At 38.1% G+C, this 16,033-nt stretch overlaps 1 long non-coding RNA gene across 2 annotated transcripts in view; it reads right to left on the reverse strand.

Moving 5' to 3' along the window:
- LOC103475147 (uncharacterized) overlaps window positions 1–16,033 on the reverse strand; it is a 45,340-nt gene that overhangs the window by 22,837 nt on the left and 6,470 nt on the right. The gene's annotated exons all lie outside the window — the stretch shown is intronic.

The raw sequence follows: 16,033 nt of genomic DNA on the forward strand, positions 1-16,033 counted from the left end.
GTCTCTCCACGTTTTTTTCTCTCTCTCTCTCATTGTAAATATTTTTGTCAGAGTTTTTTGCCAAGCTGTAAAGAGAGAGCGTGTTGAGCAGAAAGGGGCCGGCAGCATAAAGAGAGAAACTCCTGAACTCCCGTAGTTTAATCTGTAATCGGCTCTGCTAGTGTTGCCCTGTGCTGCTGTTATTAGTGTAGATTTACCTCCTGTGTGCACTGTTAGCTTCCCTGTTAGCTTCCGATAGCAACCGCTAACCACGACGGCTAGCTGAACGCCATTCTCGATGTGCATTTGTTGATGTTTTTCCTACCAGTGAGTTGTAGTGGCGTTAGTGTGTTTTTTATTAGCGTTAGCCACATATATCATCATTACAAAAAAAAATAAAAACATCGACATTAGTGGGGGGAAGAAAAAAAAAAAATTAGAAAAAGTCGGATCATATCTCCATGTTGCATTTTTTTCTGGAAATAAATTCGACTCCCGCCATTTCATCGCATTGCTCTCAGCTCCACTCTTGATTTATGCTGCCTGCCCCATCGCCGTGACAACACCACATGAGCTATTTATTTCTCAGACTATTATTGATATACTATTAATAAATAACGTCGCAACAAGAAAAAGGGAATGACTGGAAAAAAAGGTGAATTAATACTATTGTTTTGTTTTTATTTTTTAGTATCTTAGTGGTTGCTTTTAACAACATTCATTAACTGACTTAAAGATTATTGAATATTTAATGTAATTGTAGCATTGTGTTTGTAAAGCAAAAAAAAAAAAAACCTAGTGAGTTGTGTTTCTTGACTTGTGGATTACCAGTGAAGTGGGCAATCTAGTGCTAATATATATATGAGGTCTTTTTTTAAGGATTCTTATTTTGCGACAGCAACAGCAGTCATTATAAATGTTCATTTTAGCATCACCTGTCTTCCGTTGTCTTATTCTTCACCTTCCACCACACTCTGCATCATCACAGTAACACATCGCAAGTCCGGGGTGGGACCGAGCGCTAGCTAGCTGGCGTGAGCTACAAACACTCACACCAACCCGAGGGACGTCGGCCCCGCCCACTTCCCTCAAGTCAAACAGAGTCCGTGTCAGACGTTTGTGCCGCAACAACTTTCATTTGTGCCGCTACTGCTTTAAAGATTTTAACGAATGTTTGCAGTCAACCAGCCAATCCACATTAAGAAATTAAACAGTCGCTACTTTGTGCTACACAGTGTAGCGACTGTGCTAAGTTGATTGATGTGCTGCGTTTGTGCAGCACAACTTTTTGTTTGTGTCTCTTTTATTTTAAAGATGTTAATAAATGTGTCCAGAGGTCAAAGGTCAACCCGCCGGTCCGCATTTATGAAATTAATTTAAATATAGTGTCGATCAACTTTGCTGAGTTTGTGCAGCACAAAAAAATTTGTGCCATTAAAATTGAGGGGGAAAAAAAACAAAAAAAGTTCACCAAAGATCAAAATGAAACAAAATTGATTTTGCTACATTTGCACAACTAAAATGTTGATAGCATTAGTCCTTGTCCTGTTAAGACGAGGACATTTATCATTAAAGCGTAAGGGAAGTTGAAAGGAAGCTATCAGTAAAGCAGGGGTTCTCAGTGTGGTTCGTGGGCCTGAGCAGGGACACGAGATGCCAAGTGGGAGGTCGTGAAATGTTAGCCTTTTGTTTTGTGTGCTATTTATTGGTTCTTTTACTGCAGTAAATTGAAAAGGCATACTAATACCATGTTTTAAATACAAATTTCTGATAATTAGCAGCACAAACGAAAATGTATGTTGCACAAACATAGCACAGTTGATCGACACCATATTTTATTTGACTTCATAAATATGGACGGGCTTGTTTACCTGTGGTAACCTCTGGAAACATTAATATAATTAAAATGTCGGCGACACAAATTTGTGCTGCACAAACCTAGCACAGTTTATTCACATCAATTAGTTTGATTTTATAAATGTGGACTAATCACTAATTGGGTTAAAACTGGCCCTTAAGTGTATGCTGCTTTTAAAACAAAAATTTGCTGCACAAACACAGCATAGTCAGTTAACACCAGATTTGATTTGATTTTGTAAATGTGGGTGGCTGTTTGACCTTTGATGACCTCTGGAAGCATTCCATAAACTCTTTAGAATGTTAGCGGCCCAGGCAAACAATTTGTGCTGCACAAGCACAGCAGCACATATTTTGGTGCAGCACAGAGGTAGCCCAGTTGATCGACATATTTCTTTAGATTTTTGTAAATGTGGACAAGCTGGTTGACCTTAGATGACCTCCTGAAACATTTATGTCTTTAAAATGACAGCAGTACAAACAAAACTTTTTGCAGCACAAAATTTTACATGAATTTCATTTCATTTGAAGAAGGTGGGCGGGGCCAACTTCACTCAAGTGAGCGTGCTTCTAACTTTCCTTTGGATGCATCTGTGTTTGGGTGAGTGTGTGAGTGAGTGTGTGTGTGTGTGTGTGTGTGTGTGTGTTTGGGTGTGTGTTTGGGTGTGTGTGTGAGGGAGGGGCTCAGGGTGGGTGTTTCTGTCCAGTGTCCACCAAAAAGCTAAAACCTGTCAGGCTTCCATGCTCCCTGATGGAACCGCCTGACGTTATAGCTGCAAACCCTCATCATGTGATCTGACTCAACTCGACTGTCCATAACCCCTTCAGTCACCTGACCAACCAAATCAACCAATCACTGTCCACCACTACCGCCTACCCCTGCGCCATCCTTTTGCTGCACACCACGTCAGCCCCATGTGATGTTCTCCATCGATAACATACTACTGTCACAATCTATACTGACAGGTCTGGGGTTAAAAGTTAAAGTGGTTTTTGTTTGTTTGTTTTTTTAGATTCCTGAGGGTTGAAATCCAAACAAAACCGAATTCAGTTGCTTGATTCGTTAAAGGTTCAACTCATCTGGGTTTAGTTTGCTTTAACACGTCTGTTTCTTGGACTTCTGCCTTCAAAACCTCAGAGGTGAAAGAAGACATTTTGCACTAAAACGTAAAAAACGTCAAAAGGAAGCTTCCAGTAAAGGAGGGGTTCTCAAAGTGGGGATCGTGGGCCTGAAAGGGTCGCAAGAAGAAAATAAATTATTTTTAGACTTATAATAATGTAGCTACTAGCATGCATGGACGTTAAATAATTAAATATATCATGAAATAAATAATGTACAAATAGGCTTAACATTTTTCAGAATGGAAAAACATATCAGGTTTTCCAATTTAGTTTAGTTTTGTGACGCGCTTTGAGACGACATTCGTTGGGAACTGGCACTATGTAAATTAAATTAAATAAACGGGAAGATAATGTGTTTTTTAAGAGGTTTAGAATTGAGGTTATTACAGTTCACTAACTAAAACTAACAAAATAAAAACTGAAATTGGACATTTTTGTTAACTGAAATAAAAACGGTAATTTGAGAGTAAAGCTAACTTGAACTATATTGTGTGTTTATAAAACTAAAACATGTAGATATGACATCCTTCATTTTTGTGTTTATTAATTAATTTATTAGCCTTTCGAACTGATGTGAAATTTATTTTTAAGTTTACGTCAGTTGTCTGAAAATTTCGGTGTAAATCCGTAAAAGTTTGAAAAAACCAAAACCACTACTATATCTAACAAAAACAAAACAATATTTAACTAATAATTAATACAAACTAGCAAACAACTAATTAAAACTAACTGAATCAGACAAACAAAACGTCACAATTAAATGAAATTATCATATATCACCCAAGTCTCTGGCGCTCTTATTTTGGCGGTCACAGGCTGTTTGGGAACCTGTAGTAGATGAGAATTTCACCGGGACTATTTTTTCTGTCGGAAGCAGATGTAGTCGTCGCGCAACAAAATAAATAAATAAACGTTTTTGGGGACAGAAATCCACGTGGCAGACGTTTGTTTCGACATTTAGGGATTAAATCTGAACGGGGGTGCGCTTACTTTCTACGCCATTTCACTCAGTTAAAAAAAAATAATAATAATAATTTAATTTCCTTAATCTTCGAACCAAGACTTGTTCTTTTCCCCCAGAGCTGCATCCTGCATCCTCCTGTTCATACTACTGTACGTGCCGCATTACTTATCTTGTACCAGGGCCAGAATCCACCTTAACCCGTTTCCACGGCAACCCGCAGGGTGGGGGGCGGGGGGGAGGGGGGGCAGTTGCCCGGCAACTGGCTTCCAGCACAACAAAACCAAGCTACCGACCAAGCAACCCAACTGACGAGGCCACGCCCACCTGGCAAAGATTTGACCTTAGAGGAAGAAGCAGAGGAATAAAAAAAAATAAAAATAAAAATGAAACCTAAAAAAAGGAGAGAGAGGACAGGAAGAGGGAGAGAACAGGAAGAGGGAGACGTAGTTGTGATTCTCAGGGTGTCTTACGCAGATTTACTGTTTAGTCTGTTCTCCAGTCTCTCGCTGGCGTCTTGTTGCCCCAAAGAGCGAACGGTTTGTATTCCCCCCAATTCTTCCCGATCAGCCGATTGATACTAGCAACCGACCGATCGACCAATTCTCTCTCTCTCCCCCGAGCGATGACGGTACGCGGCGGCGGCGGCAGCCGGCCGGCTGTAACTTTATGTTTACAACCCAAATGAGACCAACAACGCTGTTGACAGAATGTGTAGGACTTTAAAAAAAAAAACCAACAAGAGAGACGAATCTCTGAAGAAAACTTATTTCTAAATACTGGAACTTTTCGCTTACTTTCTATGTGACATGAGGTAATGTGATTTTTTTTCCAATCATTGCATGTGAATATTTTTATTTGCAATGAACCTGTTGGAATGGATGGTGGTACATTTGCGGCGCCGGCGCAGGAGCCGGTCGGCGCCGAGGCTTTTCTGCCGCCGTCGGGATGCTTTTGGACCAATGAATGCTACATGTGTGACCATGCAAAGCTGTAAAGGTTTTGTTCATTTGTACATGGTTATGGGTAAAATAAATCATTGAAGCAAAGTCACATCTTTAGTGTTAAGCAGTAAATCGTCACGTTTGCTGTGAAGAGTCAGAAACAGGATTTTGTTTTGTGTTTTCTGGATAACGCTAGATCAGGGGTGTCCAAACCGTTGTTGGGGAGGGAGGCGGGAATTTTTTACAATTCTGCAGAAAATTTTACTGCGTTTTCTGGAAAAATAAAACAAAATTTACTGAATTCTAACCAGTAAAATAAGGATTGTTAGCTGTGAGTAGCCAAGTTTAAGAAATTTTAATTCGGTTGTACATTTCTAGAAAAAGATGAAACAAAATTCAGTTGATTCTGATCAATAAAATGTAGCAAAGTTGAATAAATGTGACATTTTGAGTAAAAGTCAGGTGTGTTTTTGGGAAAGGATGTGTAAATTATTACAATTTTGAAAAAAAGATTTAAAAAATTAGTCAAATCTGAGCAATAAAATAAGGATTAGCTTAAAGCTCCATGTAGCAAAGTTTAATAAATATTTAATCAGATTTGATCAGGATAGAAGAAAACAAAAAATGCGATTATTTAATATAATTAGTTGCTGCCGATGTTTTCTACTGTAGGGAGATTTTACTTTGTAATAATAATAATAATAAAAACCCAGAAATCCTTCAAACACGACGTTACTCAGGGGCCGCACACAATCAGTCCAGGGGCCACAAATGGCCCCCGGGCCTCAGTTTGGACACCCCTGCGCTAGATGATCTAATCCGAGGTAAGTGAAGAGCGGATCAGAGCAGAAATAAAGTTTCAGGGGTTCAACTCTATGACATATCCATCTACCCACAATCCTCCTGTGCACCAGCGTCATCCGACCAACACCTGCATCCACCATGACCCGACTCGTCCGAGTCCGACTCGCTCCATGCCATCGGCTCCCACCACAGGAAACGGAGTCACACTTCACAGCATGGTACGAACCGCCCGCCCGCCCGCCACTCGTCACTCTCCTTCCACATAACTTTCTCCATACGCCACCTAAAGAAGTTCCTCCAGCTTCCAGCCGGAAGATCCGGCTGAATCCGCTTCGGGTTTTAGGTCCTTCCAGATTAAAATGCGTTCAGGTCGCCGGGTTACCGGGGAAAAGGAGGACATTTCCGCCAAAAGCACCGGGAAATTTCAGATTCAGGCGTTTTCTAGGAAAAACGGGGAAATTTCTTAGTTTAAAAATGTGAGGAAATTTTCAGAAAGTTTGAGATAAATCTCAGTAAATGTTTTTGTTTGTGTTTTCATAACGTTTTGAGAATGATCTCAGGAACCTTCTAGAAAACGCAACAAAGATTCTCTGGTTGAAAAGTTTGTGAGAAAAGAAATCTGAAAATTTAAGGTTAATCTCATTAAATTTCTAGAGAAAAATAAGAAATTTCTGAGTTAGAAAACAAAAAAAAAATCTGACAAAAAAAAAAACAAACATGAGATATAAATAAACATGCAAGAAATTTTCTGAAATTGAGATTAATGTAAAAAAAAAAAACTTAGTTTGAGTTTGAAAACACAAATTTGCACAAATTTTTTAAAACTTTGACATTGATGTTTGAAAAGTTGAAAATTTGTCAAAAAAACTGAAACTTTTAGATAAATCTCACAAATTTTATGAAAATAAAAAACAAACTTATTTCATAAGTTGAATATTTTAGACTTTCGAAACTCCAAAATTGCCAAACTGTTTTCCAGCAAAGTTTCAACATTTTTAGCTGATAAATTAAAAAAATTCTAAAAAATGTCAGAAATTAATCTCAAAACTTCTGAGTTTTTGGTGGAAATTTTGTCTCTTTTTTTTCATAACTACATGGCCGTAATACGCCCTGGTAGTTTTGTCCATTTATTAATTCTCTTAAATTTAATTAATTTTTTTTAGGATCAACTTGAATATTGAAACGGAAACGACAAATAAAATTAACTATTTAGTCTCTGTAAACAAAACAGTCGAGACCAAAAGTCCAGACTGAAAACTTTTATCATCCAGTTTTTGGCAGGAAGAGAGAAAAGAGAAAAATGATCAAATTGTTTTAATTTATCGCCGATTTATCTTTAATTTATTCACGTTTTTACAAACCAGTTTTCAGCTCAAGCAGTGAACTCCACACTGAAAAAAAACTTTTTTAAATTTTACCTTGTTCCATGTCATTAATAAGCTTAATTTGATTTCTTGCAACATATCAAGTTTTTAAAGTTGGGTCAACGGTTTTCTTTTTTCAGTGCACAGCAGTCCTTCCTCCAGCTGTTTGTCCATTTTTAGAAATAAGATGCCGTTTCTTTTCCACGGTCAGAAGGAGGCGACACTTTGGTTGGAGTGTGAATTAGACTGTCATAACAAACGAAACTGACATGAAGGAGACTTTATTAAGCCTTAATAACTGTTGTTATTAAGCCTTAATAACTGTTGTTATTAAGCCTTAATAACTGTTGTTATTAAGCCTTAATAATTGTTGTTATTAAGCCTTAACTTGTTATTAAGCCTTAATAACTGTTATTAAGCCTTAATAACTGTTATTAAGCCTTAATAACTGTTGCTATTAAGCATCGCTCTGTAAGTTATTACACTTTTAATTCAACTTCACATTAAAAGTGTAATTACTTACCAAGTAACACAAAGTTTTACTTTTAATGCAAGTTTTAGTGCACCATGTTGTCACAAAGTGCCGTCCTGTAAAAAATGACGCCGTTAACACCAAGTTGACACTTTAATGTACTTTTAATGCAGCCCTGCTTTAAAAATTTAATTTGCCAAATAATGCAAACTTTACACTTTTAACGAAGCTTTTTGCTTGAAAAGTTCAATCATTTACTGAATGAGTCATAAATGTTTATCGTCATTCAGTGAATAACGACACTTTTAATTCAGTTGATACTTTTAAGGCGAGTTTGTCTCAAAAGTGTCTTTATTTAGTGAATAATGCAAAGTTGGCACCTTTTAAATTTTTCATGAAACCTTGCATTAAAAGTGTCATTATTTACATAATAAGTCATAACAACAGACACATGTTTAAGTCTGTTGTTACGACGTGTTATTATGTAAATAATGACACTTTTAATTAAAAATGGACATTTTAATGGAGTCGTAAAGCGTTAAAAGTGTCATTATTTACATAATAACACGTCATAACAACAGACACACGTTTATGTCTGTTGTAACGACGTGTTATTATGTAAATAATGACACTTTTAATTAAAAATGGACATTTTAATGGAGTCGTAAAGCTTTAGAAGTGTCATTATTTAAACAGCCCTTCGTGTTTATGGCCGTGGTGTTTATGTCAGTCTTACGCTCACTTCAGAAGCGCGTTGTGCTGTGCTCAGGTCGACTCCTGAGGTGTTTTAGGGGGTTTTTTCTTTGACGAGCCAGAGGTAAGTTACTCACTGCACTTAGAAAGGTTAAACTCACAATGATCCCTATCTTTGCATTTCCTGCTACCTGCCGAATGACTCTTAAAGTTTTTTAGGAGAGAGGAAGGGAAGCGCGGCGGCATATTTTTGTCCCAGCTGCCCTACTTGTGAAGTTTGCCCAGATAAAGCGGCTGCGCGCCCCAGAGGAGCGAGGCAGGCAGCGTCTTTGATTAACTATGTGCTTCTGCAGGCCTGCAGCCGGCGCAGCCTGGGAGCTGGAAACTGGGGCACCGGGATGCCGTTTCTACAGCTGCATGTACTCTGAGGTTTTAGAGTGAAACAAGAAAAAATGGGGCCTAATTGCCACTATAACAAAAGTCATTCAATTAATCATACTTTGCCAAAGAAAAAAGCCTTTGCTTCTTAACTGTAACTCTTTATCTCCTCCTTGCTAATGCTAGCAGATTATCCGTCTTTGTCAGCGTTAACAAAGCAGCTACCAGCGCTAATAGCTCACCGCTACGCTAACAGGCAGCATATTGATTTGCTTCCCACTTCTTCTGCCCTTCCTACATTTCCCCCCATGTTCCCTCATTCATTTAAGCTCTAAAAATAAATGCCAGCGCCTCCCAGAGGAGCCGCACGCCCGAAACTCCCAGGCTGGTTCCTCTGAAGATGAATTAGCATCCGGAGTGACTGCAGCCTGAATCTCTGCCGCTTCGAGTTTTCCACAGAGAAAGCCTCGTTTTAGAAACCAAAGCTAAGAAACTGTGCTACAAAATATAGATGGCAGGAATAATTAGGTTTTATTTACATTTTATTTAAAAATATATATGTTAAATTGTATTTGTGTCTACCTCAATGACCAATAGGAACATATTTACTAGCATTGCAGCTAAAGGTTTCCACTGTTTTCCCTGTTGTCACCCTAAACATTAGCAACGAATTCAGGACTAAGCACATTAATGTCGCTTCCAGAAACAAAATAAAAACGATTATTTTACAGTTAAAAATGCGTCGGTACGTGATTACCAAAGTTACCAGGAAGAAATCAAGATTCAGCAGAAAGTTCAAGAAAAAACTCATTTTGGAGGATTTGTATCCCCACAAATGCACTAAAAATACTTTGATTCAACCGGTGGTAGGCACACGTCGGCTAATATGCTAATCTGCTAACAGAGCTAATTTTTCCATTTAGCGCTTCAGCAGTTTTTGCTAACTGAAAACAGCGCACTTAGCTTCCCCTAAATTAGCTAAAGTTTGGATTATCAGATAGAGAATTCATCAAGTAATTAGACACAATGTGCTAACAGCAGAGCTAATTTTTCATAAAACACTTTTGCTAACTTTAGCATACTTTGTTTACTGTAAATTAAATTTTCCAACTAAATCTTAAAGTGCTAATTTAGTTGGCTGTTTTGTAGGCATCCAGTTGAATAAAGCTGAATGTCTGTGCTGATGCTTTGGTCATCGACTGCTTAGCATTCTTCAGGTAGTGAGACGTAATGCGCTAACAGCAGAGCTAATTTTTCATTTACAGCTTTAGCATTTTTGCTAATTGGAAACATTTAGCACACATAGCTTCCCCTAAATTAGTTGAATTTTTGGTTATCGACTGTTGAGAATTCAACGTCTTAGACAAACTGCGCTAACAGCAGTTATTTTTATATTTAGCGTTTGCTAAGTTTAGCACACTTAGCTTAGGACTAATACTATTACTAATACTAATTTTTTTAAAATAAATTATGAAATGCTAATTTTCTTGGCTGTTTTGTAAAATTTCAGCTAAAGTTTGACGTGAAGTTTTTTGATATTGACTGTTAGGAATTGTGCTAACAGCAGAGCTAATTTTCATTTAGCACTGTAGCATTTCTGCTAACTGAAAACATTTAGCGCACTTAGCTTTCTCTAAATTATTTGAAGTTTTGGTTTCTAACTGTTGAGAATTTACCAAGTAGTTGTTTACATTAATGCTCTTATTTTGACGGACAATTGCATTTCCTCTTCTTGTATTCTTATTTTTTTATAGAAACTTTTCGGTACACAGAAGAATACGCTTACATGAACAAACAACAGGAAGCGGTAATTAAACAAATCCATGTAAAAATTCACATGTGAATTGTTTTTGAGAGGCTTCTCTCATTCTTCACCAGCAAATTACGTGTATTTTGTACCCAGAATGCATTGCAGTAGATGTAGTAAACAGTTTAAAATCTATTGATGTGAATATTCAACAACTATAAAACTGAAACCAAGGAATCACTTCCCTAAACTTAACTGTATTTAATAACAAATTTGACCCTATAGAAATAAAAAATCACTTTTTAACATGTTTTGTGTCATAGCGCTTTAGCATTAGCTTCTGCTAAATACCATGTTGGAATAGCATTTTAGCATTAGCCGTGGTGCCTACCACTGGTTTTAACCAATAACCAAAACATTCCAGCCTATAGATGAACACATGTCGCCATTACTCCCACCTAAAGCCTTACGTTTTTAACGAAAAAGACTCAAAACCTTCAGTTCACACACTGGAGATCACTGTGAGACTGAATCTGCATTAGTAAAGATTTTATTGAGAAGCTTTATTTTGTATTTAGAGTGGCAGTGTTAAGAAAATAAAAAATGTAGGTTATAATTTCAGGTACATGCAGCTAAACGCTGCAGGTTGCTTTAAAAACAGACGTCAGTTCATCTGGAGTACAATAAACTTTATAAATTAAACCAGCAAGTCATGTATATATAAATATAGATATACATTTATGTATTTTATGAGCTTTTAAGGCATATATAATCTATTTCTACCTTGAATAAGTAACAGAATAAATTAAATTTTAGTACTGAAACCAGTCAAATCTGGTCTGTGAACAGGATTTAAATACTAGCTGATTTTAATAAAAACGTCTCAAAGCTTGAAAACTAACCTTCATTTCTGTAATAAGTCAGAGCAACAGATATGAACTTCTGTAATAAACCCACAGCTCATTTATAATTTAAACAGCACCAATACGCAGAACTAATTCATTATTAATGCTGTTTGTAGCATTTCCAGCTCAAACTGACTCGTTTTTTTTGTTAGTTTTTTTCAGTGCTTTGCTTCTAACACAGATTTTGGAGATTTACCAAATGTTTTTTATTTTTTCTGACTTGTGCCACAGCTGCAGTGCAAACAGTGTGTACAGTAAGTTGTTTATCCATTTTATGGTACAGATTATGTTCTGCTATCTTGCAGTCGCTGTTGTTCCTTTTTTGTGGGGCCTGAATGCTTTAATAAATATATTTTCTACGGTAAAAAAAAAACAAGGGAATCCTACACAGCGTGACACAAACAAGTCCTGTGTGTTTTCTTTTCTGTAAATAGCATAAAAAAGGTCATTTTTCTGCTTTCTTCTTTTCTTTTTTCCATAAAAAAAACCCACGATTTTAAGACTCCACAGCATTTTGTGTGTCTGTTCTTGGACGGATTGCAGGTAAGGCGACTGAAGGTGAAACTTAATTTTATACACATAAAATAACTGAAAAGATTTTACTGCACCAAACCAAAACTGAGCTTCTGAAAATCCAATTAGTGGAAAACATAAGATGTAGGATTTCTGTGCAAAAACAACATTTTACCAAGTATTTTTTTTTATTTTTGCATTAGTTTCAGTGGAAATATCTTAAAACACTTGAAATAAAATAAAACTAACTTACAAGTAACTACAGGAGATTGTTTTAAGTCAACAATTTACTAATTTTGATGAGAATCATGTCAAGTAATCTAGTGGAAGTAGCACTTTTTAATCAATATCAAGGCATTAATGGCTTAAAACAAGCTTTTAAGTATATTTTAAAGTTACTTGTAAGTTAGTTTTGTCTTATTTTAAGTGAACTAAGATATTTGTGTTTTTGCAGTGCACTGTGTTTTCAGCAGGTCCGTTTCCGTCTCCCGTATTTCATCTGATTTCACAGACGTCCTCCAGAGCAGCTGTGCAGGATGAAGCCTGACATAAGTGGGAATAAGGAGTCGTCGTCTTGTGGTGCGGCAGAAACGTCCAGAGCTGCAGATTCGCTCAGAGAGCGTTAATCTTCTAAGCTCACAGCAGCAGCAGCAGCGTGAAGCAGAATAATTGGTCATGCTTTCAAAAACTGCAAATGTTCGAGTGCAGCAGGACAATCTGCGTTTGTAACAGACGAAGCTCTTTTCGGTTTGATCGGGAACCAAAGTTGCAACATTTGCTATATTTTCAGCTGCTGCGGTTCGCTTTCACACTCCACAGTGTCAAACAGACCAAACCCTTTGAAAAAGCTGTTCCCCTCCTCACCTGTGGGGGCGCTGCACCAAGAACCACTGAATTAAACAATGCAAAAACCTTTGAAGACACTGAGCACAACTTCCTTCTTCACAAAATGTTAAATAAAACTGGAGTTAATGGCTGCTGGATTTCTCCAAAGACCATGAGCTATTTCTGCAGCCAGCGCTAGGCTAGCACGTTTGTTTTGATTGTATTTACCCAGAATGCCCTGCACCATAGTCCACTTCCTGCTTTTGGAGTAGCCTTCAGTCTGCTTGGTTTCCACATATGCACTCAGGCCATACCAGAGCTCACTTCAACTGAACTGATTCAGTTTGTAGGTGGACCAGAGTTCACTTTTTCTGGTCCATATCAAACAAACGAACCGATTTAGGATGTTTCACTTCTTATAATTCAGTACATTTGGTTCGATTAGGGACCAAAGTTGCAACATTTCTTACATTTTCAGCTGCTGAGGTTCTCTTTCACAACACAGCATATCAAACAATCCAAACCCTTTGAGCAACCTGTTCCCCTCCTCGCCTGTGGGGGCGCTGCACCAAGAAGGAAACAACAGAGAAAACATTGAGTACAACTTTCTTCTTTACAAAATGTAAAGAAAAATCAACTGGCGTCAGATTTTAGCGGTTGTAGGATTTCTCTTTTGATTAAAAAAAACACAAGCCATTTCTCCCACTTGCGCTAAATTAGCACGTTTGCTAGCTTTAACGCACTTAGCTTAGGCCTATTCTAAAATAATTTTTCCAGATAATTTCTAAAGTGCCAATGTTTCACTGTTTTGTCATCTTTCAGTTGAATAAGGTTTGACATCTGTGCAAAAGTTTTGATCATCATCCGTTGAGACGTAAATCGCTAACAACATAGCTAATTTTTCACTTAGCACTTTAGCATTTTTGCTAACTGAAAGCATTTAGGGCACTTAGCTTCCTCTAAATTGGTTGAGGTTTTGGTTATTGACTGTAAAGACTTCTTCAAGCAGTTAGCTTTTAATATTCATGCTTTTATTTTGAAGTGGGTGAAGACTGTTTATGCAGCAGTTCCACTTCCTGTCCTCGTGTTACATTTTTTTCCATATTTGGTAAAATGACATAGCGGCGATAATAAATCCTGGTATATATTTGGCAGTCGTAGTTTTGAAAACGTGTGGAGACGGTTGGTTATTTTAGCTGTGGTTCTATTTTTACTGTAATGACCTTCAACACCAGGCTGCACAGTGGCGCAGTTGGTAGAGCTGTTGCCTTGCAGCAAGAAGGTTCTGGGTTCGATTCCCGGCCCCGGTCTTTCTGCATGGAGTCTCCATGTTCTCCCTGTGCGTGGTGGGTTTTCTCCAGGTACTCCGGTTTCCTCCCACAGTACAAAAACATGACTGTCAGGTTAATTGGCCTCTCCAAATTGTCCCTAGGTGTGAGTGTGTGTGTGCATGGTTGTGTGTCTCTGTGTTGTCCTGCGAAAGACTGGCGACCTGTCCAGGTGACCCCGCCTCTCACCCAGAACGTTAGCTGGAGAGGCAGCAGCTCCTCCCGACCCCACTGAGGGGACAAGGGTGTAAGAAAATGGATGGATGGACCTTCTTCACCTCCTGGTCCTGCAAATCCCACAAATCCACCAGGACACATTCGTCTCTCCACCACGGCCCTCTGCTCCCACCATGAACGCAAAACGTTTCTCCACAGACTCAAGACGGGAACAATTCAACACCAGGCGTCACAAATACGGCGTCTAAATACTGGCATAAATCAGAAAAACAATGAAATTCAGTGGGACAGAGGAAACCAAACAAGATGGCTGTCCATTTATGAATGAATTCGTTTTAATAATTAGTTAAATTATGATACTAAAGCAAAAGTAAAAGGTGAGAGTAAAGTCATAATAATACAAAAATAAAGTCAGAACTTTATGTTTTTCTAAGCGCGGCTCTAATACTCATATTAAGTAAATACTTTTTTTTATTATTTGAAAAATCTCCAACTTCAGTTTCTCTACGTAAATATCATTGTCAGAACTACAACTTTCTCAAACATCTTCTACTCTAAATCCTTATAATAAAATAAAACGTCACATGTTGCATGTAGTCTTCAGTTTTTGCATGGTAACTTCAAAAAGTTACATTTTAAGCACAAGTTAGGAATATTTAAATTTATTATAAACAACTTAAATTAGCAAATTGTGCTGAAAATGTGTAGAAAAAATATTAAAGAGTCAAAAATAATGTTTTTAAAGCATCAATTTGGTCAAACCCAAATCAGATCTTTCTCGCAGAAAGTCTTACATAATTACTGGTAACATTGTTCTCAGTTTGCACGAGTTGAGATGCAACAGGAAGCTGTGACTGATGTTGGAGCGCGGACTTCCTGTGGCGAGAAGCCGCCCTGCAGGAAGCAGACACTCGTTTTTAATCACATTTTTCCCGAACGTCGCGGCACCCCGAGGGTTTGAGACCCAATCGCCCAAAAACTGCACCATGAATCCAGACGGGAAACATCCCGTGATGCCTGGAAGGGGGAGCCAGGCCGACAGCTCGCTGCGCCTCGGGCTGCTGCGCGGCGAGACGCCAAATAACCACTTCCTGTCACTTCCTCCAAACTTCTGAGCTTTAATTATGAGGTGAGCCACTTGGCATCGTTTGCAACCGTAAGCTTTATCATTTACATTTTGTGAAGATGCACAGCGTCTTCTTTGGATGATTCCATGTTGTTTCCTTCAGTGGTGGTTCTTGGTGCAGCGCCCCCACAGGTGAGGAGGGGAACGGGTTTTTCAAAAGGTTTGGTCGGTTTGACTCAATGCAGTAAGAAAAATAACTGGAGCAAATGTTATAAAGTTGGTCCCCAATCCAAGGATGGAAATATTGTTGTGGGGGAATTCAGCTGCCACAGCAGCAGATTTAGGTAACTGGGAGCAAATATTCACACATAAGTTAAAAATATATGGAAGAAACAGTAACAATTCTTTAAAACAAACACGTTTTCTAACATCGCTTCACTTTCTCCTTTTCTTTCATTCATTTTCTGACACAGACTTCTTTTGTTTTCTACTTTAGCTTCCCTCTCCTCCTTCCATCTCTCCATTTTTCCCTCTTCTAATTTCCTTTCCTCGTTACAGCAATGCAGAACGAAGAAGAGCAGCAGGAAGCTAATAAACGTCGGGTCTAAGTGAGATTCAAGGCAGACTTAGTGGTTTGGTGAACTTGAACTAACCTTGATTCTCTGCATTCCTCTGCAAAGTCATCATGATCTCTGCTCATTTAATAACTGGATGCTAATCTGATCAGGCTAAGTGCTCAGAAATAACCGAGATGAGATGAAGCTGTCCTTAGACCTCCAGGCCAGACGGACGTGATGGAAAGAGTTCAGGCTAAAAATGCAGTAAAGCTGGAAACATTAGACGATAATGTAAAAACAGAGCCAGTACGGAGCACAATCCAGGTAAAACAGGAAAAATT

This window comes from Poecilia reticulata, linkage group LG13, assembly GCF_000633615.1.
Source record: "Poecilia reticulata strain Guanapo linkage group LG13, Guppy_female_1.0+MT, whole genome shotgun sequence".
In the NCBI taxonomy this organism is placed as follows: Eukaryota; Metazoa; Chordata; class Actinopteri; order Cyprinodontiformes; family Poeciliidae; genus Poecilia; species Poecilia reticulata.